This window comes from Alligator sinensis, unplaced genomic scaffold (assembly GCF_000455745.1).
Source record: "Alligator sinensis unplaced genomic scaffold, ASM45574v1 scaffold652_1, whole genome shotgun sequence".
In the NCBI taxonomy this organism is placed as follows: Eukaryota; Metazoa; Chordata; order Crocodylia; family Alligatoridae; genus Alligator; species Alligator sinensis.
Window position 1 is genome coordinate 1712933 of NW_005842010.1, and position 16780 is coordinate 1729712.

The following is a 16780-nucleotide window of genomic DNA, read 5'->3' on the forward strand; positions in this document are numbered from 1 at the left end:
TGGGTGTGTGTATGCATACATTCCTGCTAGTAGGTGGGGATATTCTGTGTCATTTGTCTCCTGTTGCTGCATCCTGTTATGCTTGAAGAGCATTTAATTAAACCTTTTTGTTTTGTTCATTAAAGATGGTTTCCTGTTACTTCTTGTCTGATCTCACTTGAACAAACCCCTGTAATACACAGAGCCTCCAGTATTGTTTCATTGTTGCTTCTCTCAGGGTGTGGGCACACAAAATGATTATTAGGGATTGCTGAGTTCTGAACTAGCTGTGTAGGACTCAGAAAAGAGATCTTGGAGTCACTGTAGATAGTTTTCTAAAAACCTCACTCAATATACAGTGATGACCCAGAAAACCAATAAAATATTGGACATTTTTAAGAAGGAAATTGAAAACAAATCTGAGAACCTCACTTTGCCATTATACAAACCCATGGTGTGCCCACATCTTGAATACCATGTGTACTTCTGGTCTCCATATCTGCAAAAGGATGTAGTAAAATTAGAAAAGTTGCAGAGAAGGATGACCAAGACTATCAGGGGTATTGAGCATTTGCCATACCAGGAGAGACTAAACAGGCTAGGACTCTTTGCTGGATAAAAATAGATGGTGCAGAATGAAGGAAATCAGATGTGCCATAATGTGTAGTGGCATAGCTGATTCTCTTCTTTAAGGGGTAACACATGTTACCCCTTATCCCACCTTTCATGATGTGGGACTAGGGACAGTGTGAACTCCCTGCTTCCTCTGATCACCAGGGAACAGGTCTGACTAAATGGGGAAAGTGGGGCTTTTCTGTGCCCAGCCAGACATGAGGCATGGGTCTGACTGAGCAGAGAAAGCAGGACTTTTCCCCACTCAGCCAGATCTGCTTCTCCACAGTTGTGGAGGAACAGGTCTGGCCAGGGAACCCCAACTTCCCCAATTATGGAGAGGTACTCAAAGATTACCCAGGTTGCTTCTCTTAGCAGGGAAAGTGGGCAGGTGCTTTGCTGCCTTGAGGGCCCTTCAAGCCCCTCCAAACATCTGTTGGGGGAAGTGGAAGAGTGCTAGGATCTTAGGCTGCTTGTACTTTTCTGCCAGAGTTAATAGACATTCGCCAGAGTTAATAGACATTCACCAAAGTAAAGTCCATCCTTTTTGTTCCACTGATTTTTACTTTCAGGTGCAGCAAAATATATTGATGTCTTTCTGTTTACCACTGTTTCTGTCTCCACCCTTTAGTTTGGAAAGGAGAAGGGGAGGGGGAGGGAATAAGATGGCGTATACCATCATGAAGGGTGTAAACTTAAGATGCACTCACTGAAATTATTAGAAGCCAGGTTTAAACCTAAGAAGGGATAGTACTTTTTTACACAACATGTAGTTAAGTTGTGTAATTTCTTACTATAGGGGTTGGTAATGTCAGGATTTGTTCCTGAACTTGCAAACTAAGGGCATAGGGGCTGAGCACAAGCTCAGCCCTCAACCTGGCCATGACTCATGAACAAAGATGGAGTGGAATGATGAGAGGAGACCTTTTCCCAGGGGGCACCCAGTTCTGGCCACTGATTGGCCTGGTGCTTCCGGTTGTTGAATGCATCCTCCTGCCTACATAAGGCTTCTTGTTTCCTGTAGTTTCATAGTAGTTAGGGGTCAGAAGGAACCTGAATAGATCATCTAGTCTAACCCTCCCATCACTGGCTGGAGCACACGCTGGGATCACACAACCCCAGACAGCTGTTCATCAAACCTTTTTGAATTTACCCAAGATAGGAGCGAGGACCACTTTCCTAGGAAGTTGGGTCCAGATCCTAGCTACCCTGACAGTGAAATAGTGCCTCCTAATCTCTAACCTGAACCTATTCTCCAGCAGCTTCTGGCCCTTGTTCCTCGTCATCCCAGGTGGTGCTGGGGGGAATGGGACCCTTCCTATTTGCTGCTGAATCTCCCCTAACGAGTTTGTAGGCAGCCACCAAATCCCCCCTCAGCCTCCGCTTGCTGAGGCTGAACAGGTTCAGGTCCCTCAGCCTCGCCTCATAGGGCCTGCCCTGTTGCCCTCCAACCAAGCGGGTGGCCCTCCTCTGAACCCTCTCAAGGCAGTCCACATCCTTCTTAAAGTGCGGTGCCCAGAACTGGACGCAGTACTCCAACTGAGGCCAGACCAATGTCACGTAGAGGGGGAGTATCACCTCTCTGGACCAGCTTGAGATACATCTTTGGATGCACGACAAGGTGCAGTTGGCTTTGCTGGCTGCGGTCTGGCATTGGCGGCTCGTGTTCATCTTGGAGTCAATAATGACTCCAAGATCCCTTTCCGCCTCTGTGCTCTCAAAGGGGGAGCTCCCCAGCTTGTACGTGTGCTGTGGATTCCTTCTCCCCAGGTGCAGCACCCTGCACTTATCTACATTGAAGCCCATCCTATTACCATCCGCCCATTTCTGTAGTCTGTCTAAGTCTAATTGCATCCTGTCTCTCCCTTCGAGCGTGCCTACCTCTCCCCACATCTTGGTGTCATCGGCAAACTTGGGCAAGGTGTTTTCCACACCCTCGTCCAAGTTGCTGATGAAGATGTTGAACAGTGTAGGCCCCAGGACCAAGCCCAGCTGTTCATATCCCTCCAGGTCGAGCACGACCCGTCCACCACCGCTCTCTGGGTGCGCCCCATCAGCCAATTTTTGACCCATCCAGCTGTGTAGGCATCAATGTCACAGTCGCTCAGTTTATTAATGAGAATGGGGTGAGAGACGGTGTTAAAGGCCTTCTTAAAGTCCAGAAAGACTACGTCCATGGCGACACCATCATCTAGGGATTTAGTTACCTGGTCATAAAAGGCCATCAGGTTGGTCTGGCAGGACCTGCATTTGATGAACCCATGTTGATTTTCCCCTGGGCATGATCTCCCCTGCTGGCCCCTCACAGATGTGATCCTTGATAATTTTTTCAAGGATTTTTCCCAAGACCGACGTGAGGCTTATGGGTCTATAATTTCCTGTGACAACTGTCTAAACAACAAAGCTCCTTCCACCCTTGAACTGCTCTGCTATGTGTGTTACTGTATCCTGATAGTAGATCTGACTACCAGTTACTGACCCTGCCTGGACTTTGACCACCTCTGCCTCATGACTTGGATTATTTGGAACTCCGCACTTTCTGGTACCTGACACAGCTTGTTCCCTGACCTTGATGTGCCTGTTGTTTCAGCCTTTGTTTGGACTCTAACCCTTAGGCTTTGACCCAGATACCCCTTGGACTTCTGGCTATTGGCTTGTGCTAGCCACTAGTCAGACTGCCTATGCCTCAGTGCGTGATATGGAGGCAGATATAGCTAAGTTCAGAAAGGGACTAGACAGATTCATGGAGCTGTTGAACAGAATGGCTGGAGATGTTTCCTCTGGCAATTCTAAACCAATAAGGGTGGATGCCAGGAAGGGTAATGAATGGGGGATAGATTGCTCTAGATCTATCTGGTTCAATGCTCTCCCTCTAAAGTATCTACTTCTGCCACTTTTGGAGATTGGGTACTGGGCTAGATGGAACCATTGGTCTGAGCCAGCATGGTCTTTCTTAAGTCCTTATGTAGGGAATGGTTTCCTTAAAGATGTTACCCTGTGGTAAGGAGAAGACATCCAGGTTTCTCAAACTGGTGGCTACTCACAGTAGGTCTCTGGTCATTAGCTGCTGGAGGAGTTGATTTGCACCGAACAAATGTTTACCCTAGGAAGAAATTGACTAGGCAAGTTGCACGATATTATATCAGTTTGTTATTGTACCAATTTCTGCTTATGTTCATTTTCAATTTACTCTGAAATGTGTAAATATGTTGTTTGTATTATCACTAGATTGACCCAAATGTTGTAGTAAAGAGAAGCTTTAGCTCAAGGTTGCATATGTGAATGTCTGTGACTATTTTCTTTCTTCAAAAAAAAAAGGGAAAAAGGGCTTGAAGCCAAATCCTTACAGTTGTGTAGGGACCAACATCTTTCTCCCTAATAAAGCATTTCTAGAAATTGTATGTCTTGTCTACTTTTTGGAGTGTGTGTTTGGGTTTTTTGTTTTACTTAGAGGACTGATGGACTAACAGATTCATGATCTCACACATGCCAAGGAAATTAAACCTGATTGAACAGGAAAGCTATCTTTATTTATGAAGTTTATCTACAAATGAAACAGAACCAATTTAACTTAAATAGTTCTAAAAACTGGTGTAGTAAACAGTCTAAACCAGGAATGGGGAAAATACAGCCTATCCCCACGTGCAGCTCTCAGGCATGCTGGGAGCTGTAGTTCATGGGGCCAGGTGGCACAGCAGCCAGACTTGGCTTCCCAGCAGTCCTTGTAGTGGTGATGGCAGCTCACTCAGCCTTCGCACTTCTGCAGAATCAGCACCTGTTGCAGGGACATGCAGGGAGCAGGTTGCAGTTCTGCCCCAGGCTCTGGCCCTGTGTTGTCACTACTCCATGATCCCAGCCCTGACCCTGGCTGCCAATCCTGCTCCCAGGTACCACACACTGCCTGCCTGCGACACCATTCCATCTTCCTGGGTGAGTGCACCCTGCCTGTGGGGGGTCTCAGGCTGGTCTCCATGGAGACCCCACTGTCCCACCCACTTCATCTAGTACCCCTGGCAGTGGGTGCGGGGTGGACAGGCCAGGTGCCGAATAGGATCATTTGGCATCTCCCTGTCCCTGCCCCTCTTTTCCTCCCCTCCCTCCCCCACCCCCCCCAGCCCTCAACAGCTCACCAAAACTCCTTAAGTGGCCGTCTAGCCCAAATAATTGCCTGCCCTTGATCTAAATTGTAAACTTGTGTAATTCGATTTTATGGATGCTGTACACTTGGTAGAAGAGTGTGGCTTTTTTATGGTAAATTTATGTAAGACATCTTAAGCCAAAAAAGGTGAAACCCTATCAAGAAGTTGCACAGATTTAACTAATATAATTCAATCCATTTTTTTCCTTTACACAAACCTACCTTATTTAAATTGGAGGAACTGTACTATAGAGGGTCTTTTGTCTTTTTGTTTTAGCTCTATATATAAGAAAAGTGGCTGAAAAGCAATTACAGAAAGTTCTTTTTTTTTTTAATTTCGTAAGATCATCTTCAAAGAATGTATTAAGCAATCTGTAGAATATTTTTTTTAAAAGGTCAGGTTTGGGGGGGCTTCTGTTTTTCTTTTTTTAATTTCAGAACTTTTTCTGTTTGTGTGCAGGTTACACACCAGAGGTGGCACTGCATGTAAAGACCGACTTTCCCTTGCCTGAAGGATTTACTAGATAAGATTACATGCGCTGTGAGTTTTTTGTAACATAGTTCAAGGGTCCAGCATATGGAATGTTTAGGCCTTGTATATGCTTATTCTCCTTTGCCATCAAAACTTCATGAAACAGACTGGAGCCACCACTGCCCAGCTGTCTCAGCACATGGGGCGCTTGTACATGTGACAGGGTTTTAGTTCTTTGGGTTGCATTCTTTGGTCCCTAAATTGAACCAAGGAGTTTTTAACTGAAACATGGGTTTTATTTTTCTGTTGCTGTATATATTTTGCTGTTCTGACATCTACAGATGCCTGCTGAAGTCAGAAGTGGTGAGGGGCCCAATCCTTTCTTTGGTGGAGCCTGCCTGCCTCTCCCACAGCCAGGGGGCCATTAATATGTGCCATTAATCTGTCAGCTTTTTCCCCAACCACAGGAGAGGTGGTCAGGCTCCAGTGAAAAAAAGGATCAGGCCCCTCATTGCTTCTGCCTTCAGCAGGCTTCTGTAGCCACCAGGACTGCTGGGACCTCCTGGGAGTGGGCTGGCTTGCCCCTGGGACAGCATGGGGAGGTGGCAGAAGGGTGGCTGAGTGTGCTGGTGGCTGCAGGTGCTCTTGCTCATGAGAATTTATGCATCTCTGATTCAGTTGGTTTATAAGGGGCATCTCAAACTCGGGACATCTCAGTCTCAGTTTCAGCAAAATATTGAAGCCCAGACAGTCCTAAAATGTCCAAGTTTTTTTTTGGTTTTTTTGAGGACAGGTTGGAAAAACCCTGGGATATATTATTGTTTTGCCTATGAAAATGGACCTCATCTATGTATAGAGAAGATTTGCTTGAAATGATGATGGAATATACAGCTTCATTTTGAAGTAAACTCTTCTCAATTATAGGTATATTTTAGTTCAATTTAAACACCCTTGAGAAGTACAGTAGCCCTTTTTTACTTAAGGAATTAGTAGTATTATGTTAGGTAGACCTATTTGACTGGCTGTGTCCTCTTGGAAAGCTTTGTGATTTCACAGGATCATGTGCCTTAGGAGCCTTTGGCTTTTTTAAACCTGATATGTTATTTCAGGGGAAAACAGTCCAAGTAGGTAGCAAGCTGCAAGTTCTTTTTCTGAAGAAATTTGAAAAATTATAGTACTACTGGCTTGACTAATTACATTAATGACTATAGGAACTCCTTAAGGGATGTAGTTAACTCCATAGTAATAATCCCAGCTTCATTTTTCCTTAAACTCCCTTGATTAGAACAGCAGGGAATTACATGAAGCTTGTTTTATAACTTGATTAGTTTAAATTATGTTCTATATTTAGAGAACTTTTTTTTGAAGACACTTAAAAGAAGTTTTTATTACTACACTTTACCTCATAGTTTTTTTCCTGTTCAGCGCTGGGCTACTCTGTTTTGCCATGCTTAATTCAGCAAGTTTCACTGTTTTGACATGACTGCAAAATCATCTGGTACTGGAATGTGTCTCCTATGAAGACTTATGTTCATGTGTCATCCTTTTACTCAGGAGTATAGGTTGTAGCCTTGTTGATCTATGATGGTGGTTCCCAACCTCAGGTCGCGACCCAAATAAGGGTTGTGGGGGCAATGCCGGTGGTGCCACACACAAAGGATGAGCTGTGCCATGTGCTGGGAGCTCCCCTGCCCCGAAGCCACTGCTGCCAGTCCACTCCCAGCAGTGGGTCACAGCAAAAACAGGTTGGGAACCACTGATCTTAGGACATAGGCAGACAAGGTTCTTTGGGTAAATATGATATCTTTTATTAGACCAACTCAAATAGTTGGAAAAATTCTTTTTAGGAAGCTTTTGGGTATAAATACCCTTCATCAGGCTGAGGAAGCATCTGCAGCTGGTGTGGAATGAATAGTAAAGAAGCCAGAAGCTGATATGCATGCAAGAAAGGCAGTCAGTAAAGATGTAAATTGAGGATTCAGTGGGTGAGAGACAGGTGGGGAGGGGACGGGGAATGAATGGAGCTGGTAAATAGTGGAGAGGTACCTGGGGAGTCAGTCTTTTTACTCGGTCCATTTTAGTGTTGCACTGCCGTACAGCTAAATGCTTAAACCTTTTAAGCTGTTAGCAGGTCATAAAGTTTCTAAGAAACATCTTGGGGGAATTGGATGAGATGTGCTGGGCTTTCAAGCTTAATTATTATTATTTTTTAACAATAGAGGAAACGTTGTCCTAAATATAGCATTGAACCAGTGAGAGTGACACTTGTCCAGAACATAAGTAGTGCCATATTGGGTTGAACCAATGGTGCATGTAGCTCAGTTTCCTGACTGTGACAGTGGCAACTGGTATATATACAGGGCATGTTTAATGTTATCCACTCTGTCATATCCTCCCTGGGAACAACTATAATTGATTTACAGACATCAAGATATCCCTGAGTGCTATATTTAATTGCCATCAATTAATCTGTTCTCCATTAATTTGTCTAGTCCCTTTCTGAACCTAGTCATACTCTCTACTACTGCAACCTCCTGTAGCAATTAGTTCTACAAGGGGACTGTGTGCTGTGAAGAGAGGGAAAAATAGGACTTCTTATTGTTTGTTTTAAGTCTGTCTTCTTTTAATTGCAATGAATGTCCTCTAGTTCCTGTATTCTTGGACTTGTTGAATAACAGTTCCCTGTTCACTTTATTCACACCTGTCATGATTTGCTAGACGTTTATATCCTCCCTTTTTTCCAAATGGTGAGGGAGGGAGTGGGACTGGGGTGAATGGGGCCCTGGAGCTGGGCAGCGTGTGGGATGGAGCTGAAGGAGGCTTTTCCAGGGGTGCAGGGGAGGGGGTGCAGCTCCCTGCTGCTGTATGCACTCCTGGAGGAGTCATGGGGGGCATGTGCCCCCAGATTTGTGCTTGGGGCAGAGGCAGGCTGCCTGCTGTAGGCCTGGGCTCTGTGCCCTGCTGCCTTTGCCCCAGGAGTGGTGCACTGGCTGCACCGCAAGTTCCCTGTCCACCCAGCAGTGGGAGGCACAACATGACATTGTGAGGCTCCCAGGGCAATAGAAGCAGGGGTCTGAGCCCCAGCCAGCAGTGGGAAGCCTGCCTCTGCCCTGCACACAGATCTGGGGGGCACATGCCCCTCATGCCTCACCCCCAGGGGTGTGCACAGCAGCAGGGAGCTGCGCTCCTGGATGAACCACTTGCAGCTCCGTCCCACCCTGGCCCCTGGGCCCCATTCATCCCAGTGCCTGCCCCCCTGGCCTTACCCCTACCCCTGCCACACCCCCTCTCTCACCATGGGGGCCTTGGTCTGCCTCCCCCATCCCTCTGCCTCCACAGACTTACCATTGCAGTGCTGCTCTACACTCAGTGTAGGCTGCAGCTGCTCCTATGCATCTGTCTGTGTGCACTTACCCCCACTGAAGCCACCAAGAGCTTGCATCTGGGCTGCCCTGCTTTCCTCTGTGCTACCACCACTGCCCCTCTGAGTGGCCTGGAGGCAGTGGAGCAGAGCCCCTGTGTGGGCTCCAAAACTTTTTGGAGTGTGATTAACACATTGAAAAAATTAACACAGGAACCAATTAATATGTTAATCATGCATGTTATCTGTGATTAATTGACAGACCTAGTTCTAAGCTTTTCAGTCGCTCATAGTATGGCAGCTTCTGTACCCTCTGATCATCTTTGTTGCCTTTGTTGGTAGCTCTTCTGACTCCATTGCATTCTTTTTTTTAGGAAGTGGAGACCAGAACTACATGCAGCTTTAAACATACTGGTGTACCATGAATTTATACAGTGGCCTAATGATTTTTTCTTTCTTATTTTCCATTCCCTTTTTAATGATGCCCAACATATTGGGTTTTTTGTGATCACTGTTGCTCAAATGATTTTAAGAGATTTACAATGACTCCAAAGTATCCTTATTTTTCTTGAGTTGTAATAATTAGTTCAGAGTTCAGAAATAGACATGTGGTTACCTTGGTGCCTAATGCCACCATCTAGACCACCTGAGAGGGATGATATGTACTTCACTTCCTGGTCCATTGTCAGTAAAATACTTGTATTCTAATAGTAACAGTTTCAAAAGGAGTAGCAAAGAGGATCCAGCCCTGGAAACTACTATAGCCTTGTCATTATGTTCTAATTCTAAAAATTAGGCACCCAAGTTCAAGTCCCTGCTCCAAAAAAGGTAGGTCTCTGCTCCAAATCAGAAGTGCCCTTACATTTTTTGAGAGAGCTGGTCTATAATCATGATTTCTTTGCAAGCTTAGGCACCTAATTCAGGGGCAGTTACCAGAGGTGTGCAAAATAGACCGTATTTGATTTGGATTTGGATTCAGCCTGAATCGGGGACAGTAATTCAGTTCATTGATTCGGATCACTGTCCTGATTCAATTCAGCTGAATCCGAATCTGAAGATTCAATGCTGATTCAGCAAATCAGTGATTCAGCCATAGATACTGCTTTAAATGTTTTTTCTACATACCTCGAGGTACCAGGCACAGCTCGTGACTGCTGCGATGACGAGGCAGATGGAGTGTCCCAGAGGAGTGGGGTGAGGGGTGGCGCATGCTTGGCAGTGAACCCGGAAGTGGACTGGAAGTACCCCAGGTATCCCCCACCCAGACCCAGGAGGCACCAGTTGCTGAGCCAGGGGGTGGGGGGCAGTCCCCCGCGCACTCTGCTGTGGACTGGAAGTGCTTCTGGTCTAGTGTCAGGTCCAGTGCCAAGCATGCTGGGAACCCCTATGCACTCCCATGAGACACTCCATCCTCCCCAGCATCCCAGCGTTCACGAGCTGTCTGGTACCTTAAGGTATGTAGAAAAAACATTTAAAACTATGTCTATGTCCGAATCATCGAATCTCTCTGAATCAATTCAGAGAGTTCTGATTTGATTCGGAGAGATTAAAGGGTCTTCTGATTCTATTTGGATTCAGAGACTCAGCCACCAAATTGGGCCGAATCTCTGCCAAATTGAATCAGTGACCTAAGTTTCGCACAGCCCTAGCAGTTACAATTCCCTTAATGATCACCCATTTTGTACACCAAATCAAGATACAGTTGCATTTCCCAATGATCTTCCATTCTTTTTTAGCAGGTTAAGGTATTATTACCACCCAAGTTGGATAGAGGCAAGAAACAATTCTGTAACCCAGACATTATTGATTATACCCTAAAACATTATAAGTACTTGTCTTTATGCCTGTCTATCTACCTGCAACAGCACAATACAGATTCTGTCACCTATTCTGGCTGGGAGAGATGTAGGAAGGAGGAGGAAGCTGTTAGTTTTGATAAAGAGATCATTATTCTACTTTCCAGGCTACTGGTTATGATTTAAATGCATGCTTATTGATGATTGATTGTATATCAGCTTAAGCACCTATTATTCATTACTCAGGCTTTTGCTTGGTTCATAGTCTATGCTGGTCTGTGTAGTTTGTCAGTTTCTGACCATGTCTACAGCCTACAGGTAGAGGAGAAATCTGAGTTTGTTTTCCCTTTTATTGCCTTGACCTAGCCATTGCATAAGCCCCTTTGTGTGTGTGTGTGTGGTGTGTGTGTGTTCAAGAAATGCCAAATGAACATTGTTAATCTTTTTCAAGTAAATTTATTTGTCAAATTTATACCTTATTGTGACAAATGTTATAAAATAACTTAAACCTGCATTTTACTGTTTGGTTACTGGTCACCAAAAAGATTTTGTCCTGCTCTAGTTTTTGACTGAAATTTTTTTACTGAAAAATGCCTTTCCTCAAAGTGCTGGAAGAGGGCTACTTAAACTGATATAATGATAAGGGATGACTATTGAAATCATAGTAAAATCAGTCAGAAGACCTATGTAAGAGAAACTGTATGTAATATTTAATATATCCTCTTGATACTGTTTTCTGTGTGTGGCACAGATTAGACTTCTATACTAAAATAAAAGGGAGATATAGTGGGTTTTTGAGCCCTAAAGAATATCAGAAAACCTGGGGCATTGAGGCAGTCAAACTCTAAATCAGGTAGGGAAAAAAAAATTGAAAATCAGAATGATTGAGAATGTTAGCATCAAACAAATATGGGTTTAGAGCAACTGCTTTCATGATTCAGAAAAACTTGATGGAAAGAGAATTGACTTGAGTCCCAGGATAAGTAAACCCAAGCAAAAGCTTCTCCTCTATGGCTTCCTGAGTTTTGTCAAAAGGACAACTCACTCACCACAGCACTGTCTTGTTCTAAATTTTTTTCAGCCATGTAGAATAACATGCAAGTCAGAAGCACTTAAACAGGGACAAGCATAGATGTATCACGTTAGCAGCAGTTTGAAACTATTTTTCACCTACAGCTGCAAAAATGAAAAGAATATAAAATGGTATGTGCATAATTTTTTGCTGTCTTAGGCCATGTACAGATATTCAATAAGTGTGTGTGTGGGAGATTCAATTTAAGTTAGGCAGTTTTCCCCGAGTGACCCAGTTTAGATCAGGAGCAAACCATGTACACACTTGCAGTTGTGGAGAGGTGGGGGTGAGGGGTGTAGGCAGCCTGGTTTGATGGAGGCATGAAGGCAGGGGACACTACTGTGTATCCCCCAGAGTGTTCTGTAGGCTCCATGGGCTGCTGGAGACCGCTAAATGTAGTTCAGCACCTGGGCCTCCCCTCATTGGCTACCGGGTGTGGGCAGCTGCTTCAACTCTTCTCCACCTCACTGTGGACACTTACTCATGTCCTGCCCAGAGGCTTTGAGAAGAGCCCCAAATCACCCTCCCTTGTTTATTGCATGTGTCTCCATATCCTGGCCTACTTGCACCCCACTATGGCATGTCATCACCTGTGCCCAGGCCTGCGGACCCAGCAGCTGTGGTGTGTCCTACTTGTTACCCTGTGTGATTCTTGCTGGAGGCTGTGGGGGCTCAGAGTTCTCCATGGCAGTTTCCACAGCATCTGTGGGTGGGTGAGGGTCCAGCTGTGAGGAGGAGGAGGAATAGAAGGAAGGGTGGGTGAGTATAGGTACATGTAGCTTACCCTCACTCTAGCTGGATGTGGTTCCTGTTCCAGAGTGATCATGGCTCCACTGGCCAGGCCACCCCCATGACCTTGAACTTTCCAGGGGCTTCTGTGATGCTGACAGCACCTCATGCCTCAGCCTGGAAATTTCCAGTGACTTCTACCTGCAATACCGAGGTAGCTGGCCACACCTCACCTACTCCTGAAGTTCCCCGAGGTGTCCACCTGCTTGCTCCAGCTTGGATGCTCAGTCCCCAGGCCCTAGTACTGCTGGAACCTGTATCTGTGGGCCAAAAAACCCTTGCAGCACCCCAGGTGTATGTGGCCTGAATACCTGCCAGTGGCCGAGCCACAGAGGTCATAGGGTTGCCTCTGTTCAGGCCCAGTCCCAATATTTTGCCCCCCACAACACCAACCCACCGGAGGCAAACTGCCCACACCAGCTCCTGCTTGGGATGGGGCAGTTTCTATGCTAGTGTTTAGGTTTCAAGGTGCCCGAGTCTGGCCTTTGAGATGTAGTCAATGGCAAGATCAGGTTCATATGTGTGTGCAGGTGCCAGGATCAGGGTCTGAGGAGCTATGCCCAAGTGCATGGTTATTCTGGGCTCAGCGTTGGGTCTACATGTACATTGTAGGGTGCTTCATCATGTGGTATTGGAGCTGTAGGGGCATGGCCTGGGGATTCAGGTGCTTTGGTTGTGAGGTTCTTGCTGGGGAGACAGATGTCTTGCTTCTCCCTTGCTTGCATGGAGCTGACAGATAGCTGGAAACAGGGCTGGAAAGAGGGACTTGGCATGGCACGGGGAAAACCTGGGGGTAGGGCCTGCTGTGCGTGTAGCTGCAGTAGGTGAACACTGGCCGAGTGCTAGTGCCTCTTTGTGAGGGAGGGGTGTGAGGGGGTTGTAAAGCAGCCTGGGATGCAGGAGGACAGCAATATAAAAATGATAGTGAAACAGTACACAAGGTCACAACATCAGTCTAACTTGAATCAATCTCGTTTGAATGTACCTTGGATGAGGTCTAATCTAGGTCACTTGTGCCATTTTAAGACTAATCTATAGGTGCTGAACTTCTGTACCGTTATGGGTTTAGATTGATCTGCATTCACTTAAAATGATAGAAATGAAATGTTTGTATGTGCCCTTCCTTAGTCATGCACAAAAATTTTTTTAATCTTCTACTAAAAGGCTCAAAGGTATGGTTTTTAGCTTTCTTTGAGAAAGCTGCAGGTAGAGTAATGCAATAACCTTTTATTTGCCTTGCAGGTTATTTATGCTGTTGATTTGACCCCAGAAATAGCTTTGCAAGTTATGAAGGAGATAACCTAATCATCAAATTCATTTTTTTTCCTTTGAATAAAGAAAGTTGCAAATTGTGTATTGTTGGTACCATATTGAGAGAGGTTTTATTAGACAATAGCCAATTTACTAGTGGTCTCCTCAGGAGACTGAGTTCAAGTTAGAGGTGGCAGTTTTCATTCTGTGTTTTCCTTTCTACTTTTCACTAGATTTGTGACAAGACCAGAACAGTGTCATTTTTTTTCTTCAAATATTAAGTTATTCACCTAAGGCAATGCTGCTGTTGAAAGACCATCCTTTTTCTCCTTCAGATGTATATTGCTTCTTGTCAAACATTTTTGGGATTCAGCCATTGCTTTGCAGGTTTTGTTCTGATTGAGACACTAAGCAAATGTAGGAGGAATGTAAACTTGTTAGTTAAGGAATTGAAATGAAAGTTGCTGGAACTGGGAAGGAAAGACATGTTGTCTGTGTCCCCGATCATCTTGTGGATTCCTATTCCAATTTGCTATACTTCTTCTTTTATTACTTCAGAATTGCCAAAAAAATCTTTTGTGCAAAAACAACAGTTTTAGTTCCAGTGGTACGTTTTCTATAGGCTAATAAATCATTTCAGTAATGTGTGGGCTTTTCCCCCTTTTAAGGTTAGTATTCTGAAATCTTTGAAATTATCACGATACAATAATTTTCAGCAGTTCCAAAGAAAATGTACGTTATTGCAAATCAAGCTACCTCTGAGATTTTCAATCTAACTACTGGATTCCCCAAATGATTTACTGTCTGTTTTTGGAAAGACATGCTACATACTAGCATGCTTATAGGCTCGGCAGTGCTGTGCTTGCTAGCACCACGGCCAAAAGGGACTTGGGGGTCATGATTGACCACAAGATGAATATGAGCCACCAATGTGATGTTGCAGCTGGCAAAGTGAGCAAAACTCTGGCTTGCATCCATAGATGCTTCTTTAGCATCCCAGGATGTCATCCTCCTTCTGTACTCAGCCTTAGTGAGGCCACAGCTGGAGTACTGTATCCAATACTGGGCTCCACAGTTTTAAAAGGATGTGGAGAAACTTGAGAAGAGTCCAAAGGAGAGCCACACACATGATCAGAGGGCAGGAAAACTGGCCTTATGATGAGAGGCTGAGAGCTATAGGACTCTTCAGCCTGGAAAAGTGCAGGCTTAGACCTGGTGGCTGCCTATAAGTATATAAGGGGTGTACATCAGGCTCTGGGAACACCTGTTCACCAGAGTGCCCCATGGGATGACAAGCTCAAATGGTCACAAACTCTTCCAAGACCATTTTAGGCTGGATATAAAGAAGAACTTTACTGTTCAAGCCCCCAAGGCCTGGAACAGACTGCCACCAGAGGTGGTGCAAGCACCTACCTGGACTCCTTTAAGAGTCAATTGGACGTTTATCTTGCTGGGCTCCCTTGGCCCCCTGATCCCTGCCCCTAAGGCTGGGGGCTGGACTCAATGATCTTCCGAGGTCCCTTCCAGCCCTAATGTCTATGAAATCTAGGGATGCTTACCAACTTTCTTTTCCCCAAACAAATCCCTTAGCAAAAAGAGAGTATTTTTGATGACATCTTTTATTGCACCCACTGAATATTTAGGAGGAATACAACATCACTAACAGTAAGGAGTGTTCATTCAAAGGATTGATTGTGAACCTGAGGGGCTGCAGTAGGAGCAGCTTTACTTCATAGGTTCAGGAGCTTTTCTGCCTTAAGACTTTTTTTTTTTTAAACTCCTATCTACACTTCTCAAGTGAGGAGAACATAGGGCTTAACTGGGTTATTTCCAATACTGAGAGTGTGAAGTCTTTATAAGCATAAATTCCATTTGGGAAATCATATATTTCTTGCTGATGCTGTTAAACTGTGAATACTGAATATTTAAGACTAAACAATTTTACACAAATTGCACATAAAATTAGCCAGACTATAAATTCTGAATAAACACTTATTGATCCAGCAGTGTTTGTTACCAGCATTCATTGAAAAGTAGTTTTTGTCAGTATGGTTGGTTAGCTGTTCTATTGGATTCAGCTTTTTAAAAGATAGGTTGGAGGTTTCTTTTATAGTATACATATTTATGCACCCCTTGCTTCTTTGGCTCCCTTCTCATCTTACTGTGATAAAGCTATTGAATTCTGTTTAATGAATGGCAACATCTTGAGAGAGTCAGTTATTTTAATTTCTGTCTCCACAGTATAAAGGCATTCTTAATTATGAAGTTATCTTAATGAATTCATATTTTTTCCAAATCAGTTGTCAGCTAAGCATGCTGAAATTTTCCCAACAGCAAGTTTTAGGTAAACTGTTCTTATTGTTTTGTTTGTTACATATTCAGCAATAAAGAACAGTTGCCAGCTTAAAAACTTGGCTGATAATACTTTATGACATTACATGTTTTAATCATTTTTAGTAAATACAACATCATACTTTGATCTTACAGGTCCCTTCCAGTTCTACTATTCTATGATCCTGTGATACTACTATTACATGAAAAAATCTTTTTGGCTGTCTTCCTTTTACCCGTACTCTCTCAGACTTTAGGATTTCTGTGTGAAAAGTAGTTTTGTTGTTAACATACTAATTACAGTTCTTTTTGGTAGGAAATTTTGACTGTGGAACCTAGTTTCACATTTATACCATGATATTTAGCTATAAATGTCTTCTTTTAGAGACAATTCATTCACTGGAGTTCTGAGAGTGGATTACAAACATTCTATGTGGAACTGATTTTATTTCTTTTGTGATAACTAATTGTAATTAACTGATATAATTTGAGACCTAAAAATCTGTGGCAGTCTTACTAATAAATGTAACTCCTTATTATTATAATACAAGATTCTGTAGAATCACCTTATGTTAATACAAAATATATTGTGTGCACACTTTGTTTTTAAAACTTCTGAATAAACTCTGAATAAGATATTCAGACATCCAGGTTTTGCTGTTGAAATGCATTTTTAAAATGTGATTGCAGATGCCAGATCATTGTTTTTCAATATGTTTTGTACAAAAAGCCCAATTCATGCTCTTAAACACTTTCAGAAGTACTCAACTATGAGTAATACTAGTAAAACTGAGTAATACTAGTATTGAAACCAAGTCTGAGGTTTAAAAAAAGCATAACATGTATATTCAAGTGCTTTACTGAATTCAGATCATAGTTTTCTAGTTTCATAGTTGGCAGGGTCGGAAGGGACCTGAGGAGATCATCTAGTCCGACCCCCTGCCATGGCAGGAAAGAGGACTGGGGTGACATGACCCCC

At 43.9% G+C, this 16780-nt stretch overlaps 1 long non-coding RNA gene across 2 annotated transcripts in view; it reads left to right on the forward strand.

The window, feature by feature from the left end:
- Nucleotides 1-16780, forward strand: part of LOC112549975 — a 74767-nt gene that overhangs the window by 21845 nt on the left and 36142 nt on the right. The window contains exon 3 of one of the 2 annotated variants that reach the window (XR_003093635.1): nt 5190-5270. The exons of the other annotated variant lie outside the window; for it this stretch is intronic. This is a non-coding gene — a long non-coding RNA (uncharacterized LOC112549975). The remainder of the gene's footprint in view (nt 1-5189; nt 5271-16780) is intronic. 2 annotated transcript variants of the gene reach the window in all.